Source organism: Leptinotarsa decemlineata, unplaced genomic scaffold (genome assembly GCF_025532065.1).
Source record: "Leptinotarsa decemlineata unplaced genomic scaffold, Ldec_3_MD MMD2_tig00026307_RagTag_RagTag, whole genome shotgun sequence".
NCBI classification, from domain to species: Eukaryota; Metazoa; Arthropoda; class Insecta; order Coleoptera; family Chrysomelidae; genus Leptinotarsa; species Leptinotarsa decemlineata.
The window spans coordinates 97,046-117,797 of NW_027412681.1; the positions used below are offsets into that span (position 1 = coordinate 97,046).

The 20,752-nt window shown below is 36.4% G+C and overlaps 4 long non-coding RNA genes across 4 annotated transcripts; all 4 read right to left on the bottom strand.

Moving 5' to 3' along the window:
• Nucleotides 1-2,682: 2,682 nt before the first annotated feature.
• Nucleotides 2,683-4,027, bottom strand: LOC141485106 (uncharacterized). Its single transcript, XR_012467010.1, has 2 exons — nucleotides 3,970-4,027; nucleotides 2,683-3,910 (listed from the first exon to the last, which is right to left on the bottom strand). It is a non-coding gene; the product is annotated as an uncharacterized lncRNA (long non-coding RNA).
• A 3,717-nt stretch (nucleotides 4,028-7,744) lies between these two features.
• Nucleotides 7,745-9,441, bottom strand: LOC141485110 (uncharacterized). Its single transcript, XR_012467011.1, has 2 exons — nucleotides 9,022-9,441; nucleotides 7,745-8,962 (listed from the first exon to the last, which is right to left on the bottom strand). It is a non-coding gene; the product is annotated as an uncharacterized lncRNA (long non-coding RNA).
• A 1,817-nt stretch (nucleotides 9,442-11,258) lies between these two features.
• On the bottom strand, nucleotides 11,259-12,601 carry LOC141485081 (uncharacterized). The gene is made up of 2 exons (XR_012467004.1): nucleotides 12,541-12,601; nucleotides 11,259-12,481 (listed from the first exon to the last, which is right to left on the bottom strand). It is a non-coding gene; the product is annotated as an uncharacterized lncRNA (long non-coding RNA).
• Nucleotides 12,602-15,447: 2,846 nt separating this feature from the next.
• LOC141485069 (uncharacterized) lies at nucleotides 15,448-17,051 on the bottom strand. The gene is made up of 2 exons (XR_012466995.1): nucleotides 16,481-17,051; nucleotides 15,448-16,402 (listed from the first exon to the last, which is right to left on the bottom strand). It is a non-coding gene; the product is annotated as an uncharacterized lncRNA (long non-coding RNA).
• Nucleotides 17,052-20,752: the final 3,701 nt, after the last annotated feature.

The window sequence follows — 20,752 nt, forward strand, 5'->3', positions numbered from 1 at the left end:
ATTACATACAACAGAAGTACATCTATGTTGATTCTCTTCTTTTACTTGTATGAGACTGAAGCTTTACTTTTCATAAAGTTATTTTGTCTGAACTCGGACGTAATTTTACAAAACCCACAAAAAATCATAATTACTTTCATAATCAATAATGATCCCATGTTATTCAAAGTCTAAAGTCAGGAAACCGAGATTGAAGTCATTGAATAAAATGAAAGCTCTCATTGCAGCACCTTTTTTTTTAATGAAAATTCAAGATCTGACCAAGACTAAAAACGAAAGCTCTAATAATTATTAGAGCTTAACTTGAGTTATAAAAAATCCAAGTATTTGGGACTTTGGTTTACCTTCTGCCATTTTTCAGTAGGTTTTGCTACATATGAGCATTCAGATTATGCGCCAATTCATCCCAATGTTTTTTATACAGATCCTTTCCTCGAGGACCAACAAATTTCCCTGTAGCCAGGAAATAGTGCTTCTTCATGGCCTCTAACATAATTTGCTCTTACTTTGAACGACATTTTTTAAAATTTGTTTGTAAAATTTGTTTCCAAGTAAAGAGAAAATTAGCAGTAATGCTATTCCATCAAAATAATGATATTGATATCGTTATCGTCTTTACTCATCAATCTTCACTAGAATGAGAACAAAGTCTCAGTTTTTATGAAGAAATTCTGACCGAACTCAGAATTTAGACGTTATCTCATATGACCCAAAAAACCTGATTATATTCGTGATTGATATTGATCTCGAATTGTTCAAAGTTTGAAGTTATGAAACTAGAGGCCGATGTCGAAAAAATATAAATCCGAGATTGAAGTTATCACCAAAAATGAAAAGGAAAGCAGAAATCATTGTGAATGATGTACACAAAATGGATTTCGTGAGTGATTTTTCCAAATATGGTAAATCGGTGGCGGGAGCCAGGTTACAGCTGTGACGCGAGCTGAATTCCAACTGTGATGAGAGCAAAGTTTCAACTGTGACGTGAAGCCAGTTCCAACTGTGATGGGAGCCAAATTCCACCTGACACAGGAGTTGACTTTCAACTGATGAGAGAGCTGAGTATCAACTGTGAAGGGAGCTAAGTTTCAACTGTGGTGGGTGCTGAGTTTCAACTGTGAACGAAGCTGAGTTTCAACTGTGACGGGTGCTGACGGGTCCCAAATGATATGCTATTCATTGGCTCGTTTCATCGTTTTATTCCTGAAAGAGATGGATATTGAATCATTAATAAATTGGTGGATGTAGCCGTTACTACGTGGTAGAAAATCATAATGAAGAAAAGAGAAATGAAACTTTTTATGTTTTTACCGCTTTTATTTGTAACTAACGTTACTGCAGTTTCATCCTATACGGTGTTACGGTTTCATTTTGTCATTTGTTCTGTTTTGAGGTCGACGACTATTTAAACCTGAAATGAATACTTCCTTGAAAGTTTTGGGATATTTTAATACCTCGTCATTCGTTTAGTTCTCATTCACTGACAAACAACTATACAAGGATATATTCGAACGCATTAATTATATTCGAACACATATTCGAATCCTTTTTAGGATTCTGTGCTCTGACGGAACACGGAACAGTGAATTGACGACTTTGGTTCCATGAATGTCTTGCCGCCGAGATTCAAAATTTGTTGTGATACTTTTGGTAGCCATTTGCTAATTTTCGAATTTATGTCTAAACTTCTCGATTTTTCGGATTAACCAAGTATGATCATCTTTTATAAGAATAGGAAATTTTTATTCTTGGCATTTGGATGCTGGTAAAACATTCAACTCACTTGTTGGATTCAATTGCTTATGGAGAACAGAATGTTACTGATTTGAATTTTGGCTTCTTGGGACAAAAGTAAACCTCTAGGCCACACGACACTAAAGGCGAGTTGATATTTATCAACGAGACAACTCATATATTCAGAGAACGAGCTTGATCATTCTGTCCAGACGTATCGTCCTGGACATCACTTCCAGTGAACCGTTTCCATCTAATATGAATTGTTTCATTTTAGGCCTTCTTTTATCTGAATACCGCTTCCTCGTGTTAGTATTGCTATAAGACTAGACACCCTTGCATGAATGCCTGATACAGTAGTAGCAGTAGTCAGTAGTTACCCGCTGTTGAACCGATCACAATTGTTGTACGGACAGAGCACTGCAGACCTAAGTTTGGAACTCTAAAACCATTCTTGTTCTGCAAGCCACCTTGAGGGAGACACACACATATAAGCTCAGTTATTAAGATAGGGACAAATAACTTATCAGAGACTAGATTTTTGATGCTTGATCTATTATCTCAACAAAGATTTATGTTCTTCAAACCTGCCCAAAAGGGGAAGAATATTAGTGTAGGATATATGCTTTTATGCCTATGTAGATGAATTCATTCTCTCAACCTACTGTAAGCAGGCGATATAGCTATAAAGGGGTGTTGGTGAGGAAACTTTTTTGCAGTTTGAGTCGAACTGCAGTTCATCGAGCAATACATGAAGTATCAATTCGAATAGTTGTAGTGATGGGTGCAGAATGTATAGTATTCCCTCAGAATATTCGGGAAAGGAATGTATTGAAAATGGTTTTCATGGAGAAATGGAGAGGACAATTTGCTGTAGAAGGAATGAGGGTTAGAGATAGAATTGTCCAGCAGTATTACCTGTTGTAATTTGTAGGAAATCGAACTGTAAACTCTACTGAACCAGGTTTTAATCATGAATATACAAACGATACATTTTATGTATTGACAATGACATTAACTCATTCAATCAACAACGATTTCCAAGGAATCATAAAAACAACAAGATCAATCAAAATGAAGTGAACATGGATTACTTCAACACTCCCACTCTTTGTTCACTTCGAAGACGTTACCCACAGACCTTGTCGATTTCTTGAAAATTTTTCTCGTGGTAAGGGTTTGGTTAAAATATCTGCCGACTGGTTTTCTGATTGGGTGTAAACAACAGTGATATTTTTTTCAAGTATCATTACATGATGTCTTATGTAATGATACTTGACATCTATGTGTTTTGTTCGTTTGTGATGATCATTATTGCTCACCAAGTTTATAGCACTTCTATTATCAACAAAAAGTTCCTTTGGATTTGAAACGTCAACATCAATTTCTTTAAGCAACCTTCTCAACCATATTATTTCTTGTGCGGCATCCCAAGCTGCAATATATTCAGATTCTGTCGTGGATGTTGCAACACTTTTGTCATTGAGATGTCCATGTAATTGGACAACCTGATAATAAAGTAACATAGCCACAGTTGTTGAATATCTAGTATCAATGTCTCCTGCAAAATCTGCATCTGAATACGCTTTCAAACATTCATTGCTCCCACCATTGTATAGAATTCCATAACTTTTAGTACCCTTTAGGTATCTGAAAATACGTTTGACTGCTTCCCAGTGCTGCTTTTCTGGATTTTCCGAATATCTGCTAACTCTGCTCACTGAGAATGATATATCTGGACGAGTGACAACCGCTAAAAACATGAGACGTCCCATAGCTTCTCTGTAGGGAATATTTTTCATATATTCTTTTTCTTCCTCATTTTGGGGGCTTTGAGCTGCATACAGAATAACATTCATTGTGGGAGTCCATTTTGTGTCTCTTATGTGGTGGTTCCACATCATCTCTCTGGGGCATAGTCTTTGATGTTGAAGATGTCTTCGATATTGACGGTTCATCAAGACTATTTTCGCAGGACTCTGGTTCAAGGGATATAGGTACACCACCACATTCTGGATTATTCAATACCCCGAAGTTTTCTCCTAATAAATCTCCAATATTTTCAGTTCTAGTTCACTTGGTGGTTTCACATCATCAAGTCCACCCCCAGTGCGAGATAATGAAGCTCACATTGCAGCACCTTTTTTTTTAATGAATATTCAAGATCTGACCAAGACTAAAAACGAAAGCTCTAATAAGTTATAAAAAATCCAAGTATTTGGGACTTTGGTTTACCTTCTAATCTCTATCTATCTAGTCTAAATTTTACTTTGTTGAAAGTGAAGTTCACGCGGACGCCACTTAGTGTTCACTAACTGAACTTATTGGAATACAGATCCAATAGAAATGTAGAAATTTTTCTGGCTATGGAATTGTCGGGGTTACATAGTTCGTACCCTCACAAACAGATGGCAAAAAAGGTGCCAAATCAATTTTTTTCTTTCCATGATTTTGTTTTTGGAAATTACATCCGATTACATTACTCAAAGCATTGTGTATCATTATGAAACTATACTGTGACGCAACTCCCTCTCCTAACCCTTGAATTTTTTTAGTACAGAAGAGTCACTGTAGAAACCGAGTATTCCTATCAAGTATTCTAATTGGTTCGTTTACAAAATGATATGCTATTCAATGGCTTGTATTATCGTTCATTTCTGAAACAGATAGATATCAAGTTGACAATGTTATTGAATTTTAAAATAAGATTCGTTGATAGAAAAGTTTACGCGGTCGCCACCTAGAGTTGACTAGCAGAACTTACTGGAATGAAGATCCAATGGAAATGTAGAAATTTTTGTGCCTATGGAATGTTTTTATGTCGAGGTTATATAGTTCACACCTTTACAGATAGATGGCAAAGGAGGTCCAATAGGTCATATGCATGTAATATAAAATAGCTCATTTTAATTTTTTTCTTAATCTTTTTTGATACCAGATCAATGTAAATGGGTTCACATGACTATATACTTTATAAATTTTGAATAGTTCATAATTGAACTACATACATACAACAGAAGTACATCTATGTTGATTCTCTTATTTTACTTGTATGAGACTGAAGCTTTACTTTTCATAAAGTTATTTTGTCTGAACTCGGACGTAATTTTACAAAACCCACAAAAAATCATAATTACTTTCATAATCGATAATGATCCCATGTTATTCAAAGTCTAAAGTCAGGAAACCGAGATTGAAGTCATTGAATAAAATGAAATCAAAATCATTGTGAAATGATATACAACAAAATAAATGTCAGGAATAATTCTCCCCAAAATATGGTAGATCGGTGACCAGAGCCGAGTTTAAACTGTGATGTGATCTAAGTTTCAACTGTCACAGGAGCCAAGTTTCGACTGTGAAAGATGACGGGTTTCAATTTTGACGGGAGCTCAGTTTCAACTGAGGAAAAAGACCAGTTTCAACTTTTGCAGGAGTCGTGTTTCAACTGTGATTTGAGCCCAGTTTGAACTCTGACGGGAGCCAAGTTTCTGCTGTGACGGAAGATCAGCAATGGAATCTAAGATAGCTATCGTATCGTTTTAGACGACAGTAGGAATTCTAAGTAGTAGTTCGTATCGTTTCGTGTCTTAAATTTTCGTATTTCATCCGATAGGTGTAGATGTATCGTTTAAAGATTTCGGTATACGTTTCTCTTTTCAATAGTACATGTTTCCCTTTTCAACATTTCAAAATGCCAACATGAAAACGAAATAGTATTTTTGGATGTTTTGTGATTTGGTTAATAAAAAAAAATAAACAACAATTATGCTGCCCATAGTTCACCAAGGAATTATGCAGAATAATCCACCTATAAGGCGATTAAGAAGACATAGATTCCAATTCGATCTTCCTGAAAGATTTATTTAATTGTATCTGTTGAATAAACATTCGACGAGACGATTGATAACCGTGTTAACCCCACATTTGAGATAACCTCGCATAAGAGGAGGTATTACAATAGAAAGTAGGATATTTTGCGCTCTCCGTTTCTATGCCACAGGGACTAACCAAAGGGGTGTTGGTGAGGAAACTTTTTGCAGTTTGAGTCGAACTGCAGTTCATCGAGCAATACATGAAGTATCAATTCGAATAGTTGAAGTGATGGGTGCAGAATATATAGTATTCCCTCAGAATATTCGGAAAAGGAATGTATTGAAAATGGCTTTCATGGAGAAATGGAGAGGAAAATTTACTGTAGAAGGAATGAGGGTTAGAGATAGAATTGTCCAGCAGTATTACCTGTTGTAATTTGTAGGAAATCGAACTGTAAACTCTACTGAACCAGGTTTCAATCGTGAATATACAAACGATACATTTTATGTATTAACAATGACATTAACTCATTCAATCAACAACGATTTCCAAGGAATCATAAAAACAAGATCAATCAAAATGAAGTGAACATGGATTACTTCAACAATCCCACTCTTTGTTCACTTCGAAGACGGCTAAGTTTCAACTGTGACGGGTGCTGACGGGTCCTAAATGATATGCTATTCACTGGCTCGTATCATCGTTTATTCCTGAAAGAGATGGATATTGTATCATTAATAAATTGGTGGATGTAGCCGTTACTACGTGGTAGGAAATCATAATGAAGAAGAGAGAAATGAAATTTTTTATGTTTTTACCGCTTTTATTTGTAACTAACGTTACTGCAATTTCATCCTATACGGTGTTACGGTTTCATTTTGTCATTTGTTCTGTTTTGAGGTCGACGACTATTAAAACCTGAAATGAATACTTCCTTGAAAGTTTTGGAATATTTTAATACCTCGTCATTCGTTTAGTTCTCATTCACTGACAAACAACTATACAAGGATATATTCGAACGCATTAATTATATTCGAACACATATTCGAATCCCTTTTAGGATTCTGTGCTCTGACGGAACACGGAACGGTGAATTGACGACTTTGGTTCCATGAATGTCTTGCCGCCGAGATTCAAAATTTGTTGTGATACTTTTGGTAGCCATTTGCTAATTTTCGAATTTATGTCTAAACTTCTCGATTTTTCGGATTAACCAAGTATGATCATCTTTTATAAGAATAGGAAATTTTTATTCTTGGCATTTGGATGCTGGTAAAACATTCAACTCACTTGTTGGATTCAATTGCTTATGGAGAACAGAATGTTACTGATTTGAATTTTGGCTTCTTGGGACAAAAGTAAACCTCTAGGCCACACGACACTAAAGGCGAGTTGATATTTATCAACGAGACAACTCATATATTCAGAGAACGAGCTTGATCATTCTGTCCAGACGTATCGTCCTGGACATCACTTCCAGTGAACCGTTTCCATCTAATATGAATTGTTTCATTTTAGGCCTTCTTTTATCTGAATACCGCTTCCTCGTGTTAGTATTGCTATAAGACTAGACACCCTTGCATGAATGCCTGATACAGTAGTAGCAGTAGTCAGTAGTTACCCGCTGTTGAACCGATCACAATTGTTGTATGGACAGAGCACTGCAGACCTAAGTTTGGAACTCTAAAACCATTCTTGTTCTGCAAGCCACCTTGAGGGAGACACACACATATAAGCTCAGTTATTAAGATAGGGACAAATAACTTATCAGAGACTAGATTTTTGATGCTTGATCTATTATCTCAACAAAGATTTATGTTCTTCAAACCTGCCCAAAAAGGGAAGAATATTAGTGTAGGATATATGCTTTTATGCCTATGTAGATGAATTCATTCTCTCAACCTACTGTAAGCAGGCGATATAGCTATAAAGAGGTGTTGGTGAGGAAACTTTTTTGCAGTTTGAGTCGAACTGCAGTTCATCGAGCAATACATGAAGTATCAATTCGAATAGTTGTAGTGATGGGTGCAGAATGTATAGTATTCCCTCAGAATATTCGGGAAAGGAATGTATTGAAAATGGCTTTCATGGAGAAATGGAGAGGACAATTTGCTGTAGAAGGAATGAGGGTTAGAGATAGAATTGTCCAGCAGTATTACCTGTTGTAATTTGTAGGAAATCGAACTGTAAACTCTACTGAACCAGGTTTTAATCATGAATATATAAACGATACATTTTATGTATTGACAATGACATTAACTCATTCAATCAACAACGATTTCCAAGGAATCATAAAAACAACAAGATCAATCAAAATGAAGTGAACATGGATTACTTCAACACTCCCACTCTTTGTTCACTTCGAAGACGTTACCCACAGACCTTGTCGATTTCTTGAAAATTTTTCTCGTGGTAAGGGTTTGGTTAAAATATCTGCCGACTGGTTTTCTGATTGGGTGTAAACAACAGTGATATTTTTTTCTTGAACATGATGTCTTATGTAATGATACTTGACATCTATGTGTTTTGTTCGTTTGTGATGATCATTATTGCTCACCAAGTTTATAGCACTTCTATTATCAACAAAAAGTTCCGTTGGATTTGAAACGTCAACATCAATTTCTTTAAGCAACCTTCTCAACCATATTATTTCTTGTGCGGCATCCCAAGCTGCAATATATTCAGATTCTGTCGTGGATGTTGCAACACTTTTGTCGTTGAGATGTCCATGTAACTGGACAACCTGATAATAAAGTAACATAGCCACAGTTGTTGAATATCTAGTATCAATGTCTCCTGCAAAATCTGCATCTGAATACGCTTTCAAACATTCATTGCTCCCACCATTGTATAGAATTCCATAACTTTTAGTACCCTTTAGGTATCTGAAAATACGTTTCACTGCTTCCCAGTGCTGCTTTTCTGGATTTTCCGAATATCTGCTAACTCTGCTCACTGAGAATGATATATCTGGACGAGTGACAACCGCTAAAAACATGAGACGTCCTATAGCTTCTCTGTACGGAATATTTTTCATATATTCTTTTTCTTCCTCATTTTGGGGGCTTTGAGCTGCATTCAGAATAACATTCATTGTGAAAGTCCATTTTGTGTCTCTTATGTGGTGGTTCCACATCATCTCTCTGGGGCATAGTCTTTGATGTTGAAGATGTCTTCGATATTGACGGTTCATCAAGACTATTTTCGCAGGACTCTGGTTCAAGGGATATAGGTACACCACCACATTCTGGATTATTTAATACCACGAAGTTTTCTCCTAATAAATCTCCAATATTTTCAGTTCTAGTTCACTTGGTGGTTTCACATCATCAAGTCCACCCCCAGTGCGAGATAATGAAGCTCACATTGCAGCACCTTTTTTTTTTAATGAATATTCAAGATCTGACCAAGACTAAAAACGAAAGCTCTAATAAGTTATAAAAAATCCAAGTATTTGGGACTTTGGTTTACCTTCTGCCATTTTTCAGTAGATTTTGCTACACATGAGCATTCAGATTATGAGCCAATTCATCCCAATGTTTTTTATACAGATCCTTTCCTCGAGGACCAACAAATTTCCCTGTATGCAGGAAATAGTGCTTCTCCATGGCCTCTAACATAATTTGCCAATGGGCCTCTCTTACTTTGAACGACATTTTTTAATATTCGTTTGTAAAATTTGTTTTCAAGTAAAGAGAAAATTAGCAGTAATGCTATTCCATCAAAATAATGATAATGATCGTTGTTATCGTCTTTACTCATCAATCTTCACTTGAATGAGAATAAAGTCTCAGTTTTTATGAAGAAATTCTGACCGAACTCAGAATTTAGACCAAAAATGAAAAGGAAAAATCATTGTGAATGATGTACACAAAATGGATTTCGTGAGTGTTTTTTCCAAATATGGTAAATCGGTGGAGGGAGCCAGGTTACAGCTGTGATGCGAGCTGAATTCCAACTGTGATGAGAGCAAAGTTTCAACTGTGACGTGAAGCCAGTTTCAACTGTGACGTGAAGCCAGTTCCAACTGTGATGGGAGCCAAGTTCCAACTGACACAGGAGTTGGATTTCAACTGATGAGAGAGCTGAGTATCAACTGTGAAGGGAGCTAAGTTTCAACTGTGGCGGGTGCTGAGTTTCAACTGTGAACGGAGCTGACTTTCAACTGTGACGGGTGCTGACGGGTCCTAAATGATATCCTATTCACTGGCTCGTATCATCGTTTAATCCTGAAAGAGATGGATATTGAATCATTATTAAATTGGTGGATGTAGCCGTTACTACGTGGTAGGAAATCATAATGAAGAAGAGAGAAATGAAATGTTTTATGTTTTTACCGCTTTTATTTGTAACTAACGTTACTGCAGTTTCATCCTATACGGTGTTACGCTTTCATTTTGTCATTTGTTCTGTTTTGAGGTCGACGACTATTTAAACCTGAAATGAATACTTCCTTGAAAGTTTTGGGATATTTTAATACCTCGTCATTCGTTTAGTTCTCATTCACTGACAAACAACTATACAAGGATATATTCGAACGCATTAATTATATTCGAACACATATTCGAATCCCTTGTAGGATTCTGTGCTCTGACGGAACACGGAACGGTGAATTGACGACTTTGGTTCCATGAATGTCTTGCCGCCGAGATTCAAAATTTGTTGTGATACTTTTGGTAGCCATTTGCTAATTTTCGAATTTATGTCTAAACTTCTCGATTTTTCGGATTAACCAAGTATGATCATCTTTTATAAGAATAGGAAATTTTTATTCTTGCCATTTGGATGCTGGTAAAACATTCAACTCACTTGTTGGATTCAATTGCTTATGGAGAACAGAATGTTACTGATTTGAATTTTGGCTTCTTGTGACAAAAGTAAACCTCTAGGCCACACGACACTAAAGGCGAGTTGATATTTATCAACGAGACAACTCATATATTCAGAGAACGAGCTTGATCATTCTGTCCAGACGTATCGTCCTGGACATCACTTCCAGTGAACCGTTTCCATCTAATATGAATTGTTTCATTTTAGGCTTTCTTTCATCTGAATACCGCTTCCTCGTGTTAGTATTGCTATAAGACTAGACATCCTTGCATGAATGCCTAATACAGTAGTAGCAGTAGTCAGTAGTTACCCGCTGTTGACCCGATCACAATTGTTGTAGGGACAGAGCACTGCAGACCTAAGTTTGGAACTCTAAAACCATTCTTGTTCTGCAAGCCACCTTGAGGGAGACACACACATATAAGCTTAGTTATTAAGATAGGGACAAATAACTTATCAGAGACTAGATTTTTGATGCTTGATCTATTATCTCAACAAAGATTTATGTTCTTCAAACCTGCCCAAAAGGGGAAGAATATTAGTGTAGGATATATGCTTTTATGCCTATGTAGATGAATTCATTCTCTCAACCTACTGTAAGCAGGCGATATAGCTATAAAGGGGTGTTGGTGAGGAAACTTTTTTGCAGTTTGAGTCGAACTGCAGTTCATCGAGCAATACATGAAGTATCAATTCGAATAGTTGAAGTGATGGGTGCAGAATGTATAGTATTCCCTCAGAATATTCGGGAACGGAATGTATTGAAAATGGCTTTCACGGAGAAATGGAGAGGACAATTTGCTGTAGAAGGAATGATGGTTAGAGATAGAATTGTCCAGCAGTATTACCTGTTGTAATTTGTAGGAAATCGAACTGTAAACTCTACTGAACCAGGTTTTAATCATGAATATACAAACGATACATTTTATGTATTGACAATGACATTAACTCATTCAATCAACAACGATTTCCAAGGAATCATAAAAACAACAAGATCAATCAAAATGAAGTGAACATGGATTACTTCAACACTCCCACTCTTTGTTCACTTCGAAGACGTTACCCACAGACCTTGTCGATTTCTTGAAAATTTTTCTCGTGGTAAGGGTTTGGTTAAAATATCTGCCGACTGGTTTTCTGATTGGGTGTAAACAACAGTGATATTTTTTTCTTGAACATGATGTCTTATGTAATGATACTTGACATCTTTGTGTTTTGTTCGTTTGTGATGATCATTATTGCTCACCAAGTTTATAGCACTTCTATTATCAACAAAAAGTTCCGTTGGATTTGAAACGTCAACATCAATTTCTTTAAGCAACCTTCTCAACCATATTATTTCTTGTGCGGCATCCCAAGCTGCAATATATTCAGATTCTGTCGTGGATGTTGCAACACTTTTGTCGTTGAGATGTCCATGTAACTGGACAACCTGATAATAAAGTAACATAGCCACAGTTGTTGAATATCTAGTATCAATGTCTCCTGCAAAATCTGCATCTGAATACGCTTTCAAACATTCATTGCTCCCACCATTGTATAGAATTCCATAACTTTTAGTACCCTTTAGGTATCTGAAAATACGTTTGACTGCTTCCCAGTGCTGCTTTTCTGGATTTTCCGAATATCTGCTAACTCTGCTCACTGAGAATGATATATCTGGACGAGTGACAACCGCTAAAAACATGAGACGTCCCATAGCTTCTCTGTAGGGAATATTTTTCATATATTCTTTTTCTTCCTCATTTTGGGGGCTTTGAGCTGCATTCAGAATAACATTCATTGTGGGAGTCCATTTTGTGTCTCTTATGTGGTGGTTCCACATCATCTCTCTGGGGCATAGTCTTTGATGTTGAAGATGTCTTCGATATTGACGGTTCATCAAGACTATTTTCGCAGGACTCTGGTTCAAGGGATATAGGTACACCACCACATTCTGGATTATTCAATACCACGAAGTTTTCTCCTAATAAATCTCCAATATTTTCAGTTCTAGTTCACTTGGTGGTTTCACATCATCAAGTCCACCCCCAGTGCGAGATAATGAAGCTCACATTGCAGCACCTTTTTTTTTTAATGAATATTCAAGATCTGACCAAGACTAAAAACGAAAGCTCTAATAAGTTATAAAAAATCCAAGTATTTGGGACTTTGGTTTACCTTCTAATCTCTATCTATCTAGTCTAAATTTTACTTTGTTGAAAGTGAAGTTCACGCGGACGCCACCTAGTGTTCACTAGCTGAACTTATTGGAATACGGATCCAATAGAAATGTAGAAATTTTTCTGGCTATGAAATGTTTCATTGTCGGGGTTACATAGTTCGTACCCTCACAAACAGATGGCAAAAAAGGTGCCAAATCAATTTTTTTCTTTCCGTGATTTCGTTTTTGGAAATTACATCCGATTACATTACTCAAAGCATTGGGTATCATTATGAAACTATACTGTGACGCAACTCCCTCTCCTAACCCTTGAATTTTTTTAGTACAGAAGAGTCATTGTAGAAATCGAGTATTCCTATCGAGTATTCTAATTGGTTCGTTTACAAGATGATATGCTATTTAACGGCTCGTATTATCGTTCATTTCTGAAACAGATAGATATCAAGTTGACAATGTTATTGAATTTTAAAATAAGATTCGTTGATAGAAAAGTTTACGCGGACGCCACCTAGAGTTGACTAGCAGAACTTACTGGAATGAAGATCCAATGGAAATGTAGAAATTTTTGTGCCAATGGAATGTTTTCATGTCGAGGTTATATAGTTCACGCCTTCACAGATAGATGGCAAAGGAGGTCCAATAGGTCATATGCATGTAATATAAAATAGCTCATTTTAATTTTTTTCTTAATCTATTTTGATACCAGATCAATGTAAATGGGTTCACATGACTATATACTTTATAAATTTTGAATAGTTCATGATTGAACTACATACATACAACAGAAGTACATCTATGTTGATTCTCTTGTTTTACTTGTATGAGACTGAAGCTTTACTTTTCATAAAGTTATTTCGTCTGAACTCGGACGTAATTTTACAAAACCCACAAAAAATCATGATTACTTTCATAATCGATAATGATCCCATCTTATTCAAAGTCTAAAGTCAGAAAATCGAGATTGAAGTCATTGAATTAAATGAAATCAAAATCATTGTGAAATGATATACAACAAAATAAATGTCAGGAATAATTCTCAGATGATGTGGTGCTGCAGGTTTTTCCGGGTTTTCTTGCAGCTGAAAAAGCAAATGCGCCACTGGAATCAATGAAGTCGCCCCGGAGCGCCAATTGATTTTTATTGTTGTATTTATTTTATTTTTATCGTTGTTTTAACACATTGTAATAATTCTGTAATTAAATATTCCAGTAATTCTCCCCAAAATGTGGTAGATCGGTGACCAGAGCCGAGTTTAAACTGTGATGTGATCTAAGTTTCAACTGTCTCAGGAGCCAAGTTTCGACTGTGAAGGATGACGGGTTTCAATTTTGACGGGAGCTCAGTTTCAACTGAGGAAAAAGACCAGTTTGAACTGTTGCAGGAGTCGTGTTTCAACTGTGGCGGGTGCTGACGGGTCCCAAATGATATGCTATTCACTGGCTCGTATCATCGTTTATTCCTGAAAGAGATGGATATTGAATCATTAATAAATTGGTGGATGTAGCCGTCACTACGCGGTAGGAAATCATGAAACTCTTTATGTTTTTACCGCTTTTATTTGTAACTAACGTTACTGCAGTTTCATCCTATACGGTGTTACGGTTTCATTTTGTCATTTATTCTGTTTTGAGGTCGACGACTATTTAAACCTGAAATGAATACTTCCTTGAAAGTTTTGGGATATTTTAATACCTCGTCATTCGTTTAGTTCTCATTCACTGACAAACAACTATACAAGGATATATTCGAACGCATTAATTATATTCGAACGCATATTCGAATCCCTTTAAGGATTCCGTGCTCTGACGGAACACGGTTCCGTGAATGTCTTGCCGCCGAGATTCAAAATTTGTTGTGATACTTTTGGTAGCCATTTGCTAATTTTCGAGTTTATGTCTAAACTTCTCGATTTTTCGGATTAACCAAGTATGATCGTCTTTTATAAGAATAGGAAAATTTTATTCTTGGCATTTGGATGCTGGTAAAACATTCAACTCACTTGTTGGATTCGATTGCTTATGGAGAACAGAATCTTACTGATTTGAATTTTGGCTTCTTGGGACAAAAGTAAACCTATAGGCCACACGACACTACAGGCGAGTTGATATTTATCAACGAGACAACTCATATATTCAGAGAATGAGCTTGATCATTCTGTCCAGACTCCAGACGTATCGTCCCGGACATCACTTCCAGTGAACCGTTTCCATCTAATATGAATCGTTTCATTTTAGGCTTTCTTTCATCTGAATACCGCTTCCTCGTGTTAGTATTGCTATAAGACTAGACATCCTTGCATGAATGCCTAATACAGTAGTAGCAGTAGTTAGTAGTTAACCGCTGTTGTACCGATCACAATTGTTGTACGGACAGAGCACTGCAGACCTAAGTTTGTTACTCTAAAACCATTCTTGTTCTGCAAGCCACCTTGAGGGAGACACACACATATAAGCTCAGTTATTAAGATAGGGACAAATAACTTATCAGAGACTAGATTTTTGATGCTTGATCTATTATCTCAATGTTCTTCAAACCTGCCCAAAAGGGGAAGAATATTAGTGTAGGATATATGCTTTTATGCCTATGTAGATGAATTCATTCTCTCGACCTACTGTAAGCTGGCGATATAGCTATAAAGGGGTGTTGGTGAGGAAACTTTTTTGCAGTTTGAGTCGAACTGCAGTTCATCGAGCAATACATGAAGTATCGATTCGAATAGTTGAAGTGATGGGTGCAGGCAGAATGTATAGTATTCCCTCAGAATATTCGGGAAAGGAATGTATTGAAAATGGCTTTCATGGAGAAATGGAGAGGACAATTTGCTGTAGAAGGAATGTGGGTTAGAGATAGAATTGTCCAGCAGTATTACCTGTTGTAATTTGTAGGAAATCGAACTGTAAACTCTACTGAACCAGGTTTTAATCATGAATATACAAACGATACATTTTATGTATTAACAATGACATTAAAACTCGTTCAATCAACAACGATTTCCAAGGAATCATAAAAACAACAAGATCAATCGAAATGAAGTGAACATGGATTACTTCAACACTCCCACTCTTTGTTCACTTCGAAGACGTTACCCACAGACCTTGTCGATTTCTTGAAAATTTTTCTCGTGGTAAGGGTTTGGTTAAAATATCAGCCGACTGGTTTTCTGATTGGGTGTAAACAACAGTGATATTTTTTTCGTTTGTGATGATCATTATAGCTCATCAAGTTTATAGCACTTCTATTATCAACAAAAAGTTCCGTTGGATTCGAAACGTCAACATCAATTTCTTTAAGCAACCTTCTCAACCATATTATTTCTTGTGCGGCATCCCAAGCTGCAATATATTCAGATTCTGTCGTGGATGTTGCAACACTTTTGTCGTTGAGATGTCCATGTAACTGGACAACCTGATAATAAAGTAACATAGCCAGTTGTTGAATATCTAGTATCAATGTCGTCTCCTGCAAAATCTGCATCTGAATACGCTTTTAAATATTCGTTGCTCCCACCATTGTATAGAATTCCATAACTTTTAGTACCCTTTAGGTATCTGAAAATACGTTTGACTGCTTCCCAGTGCTGCTTTCCTGGATTTTCCAAATATCTGCTAACTCTGCTCACTGAGAATGATATATCTGGACGAGTGACAACCGCTAAAAACATGAGACGTCCTATAGCTTCTCTGTACGGAATATTTTTCATATATATTATTTTTCTTCCTCGTTTTGGGGGCTTTGAGCTGCATTCAGAATAACATTCATTGTGGAAGTCCATTTTGTGTGTCTCTTATGTGGTGGTTCCACATCATCTCTCTGGGGCATAGTCTTTGATGTTGACGGTTGGTTTATGTTCTTCAAACCTGCCCAAAAGGGGAAGAATATTAGTGTAGGATATATGCTTTTATGCCTATGTAGATGAATTCATTCTCTCGACCTACTGTAAGCTGGCGATATGGCTATGTCTAAGGTAAAGTATAACTTCAAAACAGCGACGTCTCAATAAGTATTGAAGAGACTTCCTCCTTTTTTCCTTGGGTTCATTAAAGTCCCCTTAGAATTGAAACATTTGTGCTATAGGTGTAATATAATTTATATCTTATGAACATTTTAGTATTGTTTACAATTAGAAAAGTGAAATCTTCTCACATTTGAAACTTTGAGGCCTCAGGAGCTCAAGGCTCCCTGCCAGTATTATAGGGGGAGTCCTATAATAACGGTTGAATAAAATTTATAAACTGACAGATAAATCAAGGGATTTGTTAACAAATTTGGAATCAACTGAGAAAGGTGTAGATGTTAGGGAAAGGAATTATGAATATTTTAACTGGACTCGAGTTTGATTCGATCGGTTACCGTTTAGAGTAAATTTCCCGTTTTTGTTTTGTATGCTATATAAGCTCCAGGGTTGATCAAGCGGGTGGCGCTCTACCCTCCATCTTATCCACGCCCTTCTTCACTGTTAAAAAGCTGGCGGCCTACCCTGGGAGCTATGATCTCTCTCTATCTAGTCTAAATTTTACTTTGTTGAAAGTGAAGTTCACGCGGACGCCACCTAGTGTTCACTAGCTGAACTTATTGGAATAGAGATCCAATAGAAATGTAGAAATTTTTCTGGCTATGGAATGTTTTATTGTCGGGGTTACATAGTTCGTACCCTCACAAACAGATGGCAAAAAAGATGCCAAATCAATTTTTTTCTTTCCATGATTTTGTTTTTGGAAATTACATCCGATTACGTTACTCAAAGCATTGGGTATCATTATGAAACTATACTGTGACGCAACTCCCTCTCCTAACCCTTGAATTTTTTTAGTACAGAAGAGTCATTGTAGAAACCGAGTATTCCTATCAAGTATTCTAATTGATTCGTTTACAAAATGATATGCTATTCAATGGCTTGTATTATCGTTCATTTCTGGAACAGATAGATATCAAGTTGACAATGTTATTGAATTTTAAAATAAGATTCGTTGATAGAAAAGTTTACGCGGTCGCCACCTAGAGTTGACTAGCAGAACTTACTGGAATGAAGATCCAATGGAAATGTAGAAATTTTTGTGCCTATGGAATGTTTTTATGTCGAGGTTATATAGTTCACACCTTCACAGATAGATGGCAAAGGAGGTCCAATAGGTCATATGCATGTAATAGCTCATTTAAATTTTTTTCTTAATCTATTTTGATACCAGATCAATGTAAATGGGTTCACATGACTATATACTTTATAAATTTTGAATAGTTCATAATTGAACTACATACATACAACAGAAGTACATCTATGTTGATTCTCTTCTTTTACTTGTATGAGACTGAAGCTTTACTTTTCATAAGTTATTTTGTCTGAACTCGGACGTAATTTTACAAAACCCACAAAAAATCATAATTACTTTCATAATCGATAATGATCCCATGTTATTCAAAGTCTAAAGTCAGGAAACCGAGATTGAAGTCATTGAATAAAATGAAATCAAAATCATTGTGAAATGATATACAACAAAATAAATGTCAGGAATAATTCTCCCCAAAATATGGTAGATCGGTGACCAGAGCCGAGTTTAAACTGTGATGTGATCTAAGTTTCAACTGTCACAGGAGCCAAGTTTCGACTGTGAAGGATGACGTTTCAATTTTGACGGGAGCTCAGTTTCAACTGAGGAAAAAGACCAGTTTCAACTTTTGCAGGAGTCGTGTTTCAACTGTGATTTGAGCCCAGTTTGAACTCTGACGGGAGCCAAGTTTCTGCTGTGACGGAAGATCAGCAGTGGAATCTAAGATAGCTTTCGTATCGTTTTAGACGACAGTAGGAATTCTAAGTAGTAGTTCGTATCGTTTCGTGTCTCAAATTTTCGTATTTCATCCGATAGGTGTAGATGTATCGTTTAAAGATTTCGATATATGTTTCTCTTTTCAATAGAACATGTTTCCCTTTTCAACATTTCTGAATGCCAACATGAAAACGAAATAGTATTTTTGGATGTTTTGTGATTTGGTTATCTGGCAAAGCACGTGATGAAGCATCGCGGGGCGGTGATAAAGCATCGCGGGGAGGCGATGACCAAGGACACCGATGAACAGGGACGGCAAGTGCCCGAAGATTGAAGGGGAGAGTTACAGGTGCGAGGTGCGAGGTGCTCTTTCAGAGCCAAGAACACTGCGACTTTCACCCGGCACTAATCAAAATGAATAGGAGTTTCAATGACTGATTTGTATTGGATTAATTATCGTTCATATACTGATTCAATTTCATTATTATTTTCATTGTCACGAATTTATTTTCATTTTCGATAATTCGTTATCGTTTTGACTGATTTAATTTGATTGCCAATAGTTTATGTTAATTGATTCATTTTCACTGGTTTATTTTGGAATTGAACAAATCAGTAGCGTCAGAAACAGCTGCGATTTTGATGTTTTCTTCCAGCTTTTTTTAAATATTATTCAAAATCAGAAACCTTTCGAAACGGGGACAGAATTATTTACATTTTTTGAACAATATATACGTGGGTGGTCCCAGAAGTACCCGAATTTTCACTATCCTTTCAGCCAATTTTTACGTTGAGTTCAATGACAATTCTATCGTTTCAATTTCATTCCTGTATTTTTTTGCATATTCTTTAATTAGTTATGTTAATCAGGTTCGTTATACTTTGTTATTAGCTGTGCATTATTCCTGTATTGTTCAAGAAAACTATATGTTATAGATAGAAATGTTACGTTTATCCAGATTGTATTGATTAGTTGGATATTTGATGAGAAGCATTTGTTACTCTATTTGATTATAATTTTTAATATAGAAAATAGATGGTGTCTGGTTTTTCACTTCATATCGTTCAAGTTATTTGGTACTGTGCTAAAATATCTCTGTATTTGAAACTTTTCATTCCAAGTGGGGTCCCCCACGGAGGGAGCCTCACTTGGAATATTTGAAAATCTTAGTGCGCATCTAAGACCTAAGAGCACGTATATACCAAATTTCAGCTTCCCGGGACTTACCAGTACGGAGTAACAGTGTTGAAAAAGTACTTTTCATATGTAAACGCGTCCTCTTTACCCCATCGGGGGAACCCCAGTTGGAATATTTGAAAATTCTTTTTTAGTTCGCATCTAAGACCTAAGAAGCTATATACCAAATTTCAGTTTCCCAGGACTTACCATTACGAAGTACCAGTGATGAAAAGGTAATTTTCATATGTAAACGCGCCCTTTTTACCCTCACGGAGAAGCCCCACTTGAACTATTTGAAAATCCTTTCGTAGTGTGCATCTAAGACCCAAGAAGCACGTATATACAAAATTTCAGCTTCCCGGGACTTACCAGTACGGAGTAACAGTGTTGAAAAAGTACTTTTCATATGTAAACGCGCCCCTTTTACCCCCACAGGGGGAACCCCAGCTGGAATATTCGAAAATCCTTTTTTAGTGCGCATCTAATACCTAAGAAGCTATTTGTGATGCACTGTTTGGAACCTTTGGTGTAGTAATGAATATTACGGGAGTTTTTTCCCAACACCAAATCGTTATTTTTAACACCTCGACACGTGTTTCGATTTCCAAGTGGTCATCTTCAAGACGAAGATCAAACTGATCTTCTTTCAATCCAACTCTCTTTGACCAGCTTTTTTTTTACTTTATAAGGAACAGTAAGTAGTCATTGTGTGCTCTCTCAAGGTGGCTTGAGGAGTTATCAATATGAGTTATCAACCAATAACCCGATCCTGATGACTAAAGAGGTCGATATCGTTGACTTGTATTTTTTTAACGAAGGGCTTGAACTGCCATACATTTGTTCCAGGTGAAAAAGTATGCTCAACGTTGTTTAGGAAAAAAGTTCTCGTATAACATTTTTAATGGGATATAACTCTCGGGAAGGTTTTCGTGAAATTATGAACCCAGTTTTAATTTGAAAATAAGCAAGAAGCCGTACAAAAAATCCAAATTCAATACCACCCCCGCACCGTACCAAACTCCCAGAGGTGTCAAGTCGCAAGTTTTCAGGGCAGCGTTGCCGGATGATATTTTCTGAATTCTCTAGACTAGACAATTTCATGAAAAATCTTCAGTCAAGTCAAACTTTATTTTGTGAACTAACCGGATGACACTAAAGAGACATAGCTTTTGCAGAAGGTTTCGAAATAACAATTAAGACCAATTAAAACTACGTTACGTAGTTTCATGTTATAGACGATTTTTTTTAAGTAAAATTTGATAAAC